Source organism: Eleutherodactylus coqui, chromosome 2, assembly GCF_035609145.1.
Source record: "Eleutherodactylus coqui strain aEleCoq1 chromosome 2, aEleCoq1.hap1, whole genome shotgun sequence".
Lineage (NCBI taxonomy): Eukaryota > Metazoa > Chordata > Amphibia > Anura > Eleutherodactylidae > Eleutherodactylus > Eleutherodactylus coqui.
Genome location: NC_089838.1, coordinates 209,490,677 through 209,494,801, shown reverse-complemented (window position 1 = coordinate 209,494,801; position 4,125 = coordinate 209,490,677). Strand labels below are relative to the sequence as shown.

The 4,125-nt window shown below is 37.5% G+C and overlaps 1 long non-coding RNA gene across 1 annotated transcript; it reads left to right on the top strand.

The window, feature by feature from the left end:
• The first annotated feature begins 325 nt into the window (after nucleotides 1–325).
• On the top strand, nucleotides 326–1,989 carry LOC136610737 (uncharacterized). Its single transcript, XR_010790154.1, has 3 exons — nucleotides 326–434; nucleotides 769–905; nucleotides 1,258–1,989. It is a non-coding gene; the product is annotated as an uncharacterized lncRNA (long non-coding RNA).
• The last annotated feature ends 2,136 nt before the right edge of the window (nucleotides 1,990–4,125 follow it).

Here is a 4,125-nt window from a genome sequence, read left to right as displayed (position 1 = left end):
TTTCAATGAGTTCATTCACATGTGCATATTTACGCAGCTTATTTCGGCTGTGTAAAAAAAAAACGCAGCATGTTCTTTTTCTGCATGTTTACGCACAAAAATTGCCTATTAAAGTCAATGGAGTGCATAAATATGTCGCAACAACACATACATATGCATATATTTGCTGAATATTAGGCAGGTTGCTAGGCATTTTATAAAAAACTACAGGAGGAAGGATGTCTGGTATTTTCTATTGCATGAGCACAGCAAAGTATTGCCTTGCATCAACATGCCCAAGAATACGGATATGAAGAGAATCATTTTTTTTCATGGAGCAGAGGTCTGGACTTTGGGACACAGGTTCTGAAGATTATAAAGATGGGTGCCTAAAAGACCATTTGTGGGAAGAGGTAGCGGTGGAAGAATAGTGCACCTACTCCATAGAAACGTTTGTGAGTATACTGCACTTTGTGTGTTTTTTAACAGAACCATTGCACAACTAATAATCCGAACAAAGTGTACATTGCCTTATACATTTCCATCATGTGCTCATTGTTTGTATTGCTTATTGTGGTATAGTATTATCTGTAATACATACTTCAATGCATTTTTGGTCCCTTTTTTATTTCTAGGGATGCTGACTGTCATTTTGTGTAGTACAATTGCTGTTTTTTAAATATATGATTTTTTTTCAAACAATGAATACATGTTTTTTTGAAAATTATAAAGCAATGTACAGCAGTTTTCAGATTACTAAAATGTGTGTACTTAATATCTGTTTTGCAGTGGAGGACATCAAAGAAAGCTGGTGCAATGCTCGTGACCAGTTTATATAATGGAATATGGTGCCCAGCCAAAGAGTGGTTCAGGCGGGAGAACAAAAGAACCTTATATTCATCTTAGGATATTTCTGATATTTCTTTGTAAGTGTGTGGAGGGGGCATCAAAGTAATTTTTATAAATAACTCTTAACTCATACCTTCTAAAGTACTTTGCTGACTTTTCTCCTTTTGAAAAGATTTTGTTAAATTTTTGGATGTGTTCATTTTAGAAATGTTTTGGGGTTTTGTTTTCATAAAAAAATGACATTAGTTATGTAGATATTCCACCAATATATAAGCAAATGACCTATGGCTATCTTGTTTAGACATTGTGATCTCAGATTGTCTGCATCAATTCTCCGTGTTTGTCATGATGCTCCCACATAAACTTGTACTATGCTAAATGTGTGTGTGTCAGAGGGCCCAAAATTATTTTTAAAAATTGCCATTTCAGAACAAGTGACAGCTTCCCTGAGGATGAGGAGTCACAGAACTTGCTTCCTGTTGCAGAAACACTATCATTAGGCAGTAGTTCTCCAATGGTGGCTGATCCTAAACACCAACGGGATGAGCAAGATGCTACAGCTGCAGAAGTAGAACGACAGGAATCTGAAGCCAGCCCATCAGTCTCTACATATCATGCTCCAAAAAGAATGACTCCTGGTGCGGCTGTCCTTTAATATTTGAATACTTGTTGTAAGGAAGACTTGGCTGATTCTTTTCGAAAGGTTGTGAACAACAATTTATGGTGACTTGAGGACATATATGTGTTGCTGATGCAATCTGCCATATGCACCCTGTTTGAGACATATTCGTCCTCCCAATACCCTGAATGAGTGTTTTGAGGGCTTAGACCACCAACGTGTAAATCGCTATAGAGGACCAATTCGTCCATTTCAAGCACCTCCGTTACTGCCCACACAACACTCATCCTATGGCCAGTATAGACATCTGGGCTTTGTTAGTTGGCAGTCCGCTCTATATTCCAAGAGTTATTATGCCCAATCTCTTAGATATGAAATGGCACCTTCACAACAGCACAGACCACAAACACAACCACCATCCACAGAGCCTGAACCTCAAACAGGCCACGCGACATTCTACTGTCGAGCAAACTATGGCAGAATCACCATCCCATTGCTATACGGATTTGTAAAGTTTTGTGTTGTATATATATGTATAAACATTTCAGACTGATATTGATTATGTTTTAATCATGTTATTGTTTTCATTTTTTGCCAAAGTAAAATCATTTTTGCAAATAATATTTCTTGTTTTTCCATAAAAATCATATATGTAAAAACATTCAAAGCTGGACCAGTGCATTGACCTTTCATTGCTGTCATACACTTTTATGCATGACAGCTATTTAAAGGCCTAAAATATAAACTATCACTTTTGTTGTTTTCACATGACCAAAGGTTGTGTTATACATGGTGAAGGAAATGGCCAAAGTTTGTTGGCCTTCTCCCTTTTCACAGAGTTAACTGTCAGTCGTTCATAGGTCTACGATTACCATTTTACACCATCTGCCACTGCTATGAACTGTTTTGTTGTTTTTTTTTTATTTTACAAAACAAAAACCGCACATCTTTAAAAAAAAAAAAAATATTAATTAACTATTCAAAAAAAGAGTAATGAGGTATTGGTTAATATTTTGGCCAAAGTATGTAACCTCTGAAAGTTATTTAAATCTGTATGTATTAGATTAACATCCTAAACTAAAAATATTGGATATTTTAGCCAAAATATATAAGCTCGCAAGCTACGTCAAGGGTTCTCATTGTCTTGCAAATTCCTATCTTAAAAAATAAATAAAAAGACACTGTTTAAAGGGATCAGATCATAGTCCTCTACTAACAGAATCCATCTGCGACAATACTGCTTCCTGAGGACTTAGACAGTAGTTTGCAAAGATGTCCCTGACTCAGAGACTAGATGATGCTGGTATGCCATGCAGCTTCTGATCAACTACAACTTCTCATGGGATAGTTGCAGGTTGAGCCTCTCCTGCAAGAGCCAACAGCACTACCGAGAAATACTGCTTATAATTGTAATATCAGGACCCTAATTGTGGTGGCTTCTTCACATGAAGGTGTTAGCCATCTAGCACCCCAAGGCTGTTAATAAACTGCTCGGCAGTCTGAAATCCCTTGGCAATGTCAATTTTTCAAGAGAGGGTAGAGACATCATCGATGTCTTTAGGCGTTGCCAAATAACATCACAGGTGTTCCTCACGATTCCTGTAATTGTTCATATACCCATCGAAAAATCAAAATAGAGAGCAGAAAAAGAATTTCCTGTGGTGAACCAGTAAAGCAAAACCAAAGAAAAAAACAAAAAACTAAACCTACACAGTAATTTTTACCTCAGCAATATCAGAAAAAAAACATAGCATTGGGAGGAAAAAAGAAAAAAGAAGATTTTAGCATTTAAAAAACTGTGATATTATTAACCCTCCCCCCCCCCTAAAAAAATAAACCTTATCATAGGGTAACCAGAAGCCTTTACTCTGCAGCAATAGATACCCAAATGTTCATGCCAGTATTGGAGAGACCAGAACGGACATCCTCAAGAAGCCAATCAAATAAGGCAACAAAATGCCGTTAACTTGTCTGTATGTCAGCACAAGTCACCATAAAGACTATAAAAATGTCCCTTTCAGCCACACTGCAACAGCATAAGATGGACCCAAAAAAGCCTGCGTCTTTCATCGCTCTCCAAAGTGGTGAGACAGTAGCCATGCTGACAAAACTGCCTCTTCATCAGAAGTAATGACAAAGTAACCACAGCAATGCAAAATACACTCCAAAACAGGCCCATCATGTGATCTTCTTTTAGGACTGTACTCAATGGATTGAGTCACCTCTGTAATGTTGTTAACCTCTTGTGTTTTCCTTTGTTTTTTGCTTTTAAACTTGTGTAAACACATGCAAAAATAAAGCACTCACACCAAATACTGCATAAATCTCAGTCTGTAAATATGCTGCATATCTGCATGACCAAATATGCATACGCTCATCTGAAAGAGCTCTTAGAGCAGATAATCCACAACAGAAAATAAAACCTTAGGGAAACATGTAGGATAAGGTATGATGCTAGCAGGTGTGGGGAACAGGAAGCACATACAGGTGTAAGAGGGACAGGGAAAGGGACTTGTTATTTGTATAGCGCCAACTTATTCTACAACGCTTTCAGGTAGTTTATTTATTACCATGCAGGGATTGAACTTGCAGCCTTCAGGTTGTGAGCAAGAGCCCCAGGTGTAGCAAACTTGAGTGTGATAATGTTTTGCAACAAGTTCTCATTTTAAGCAACTGGA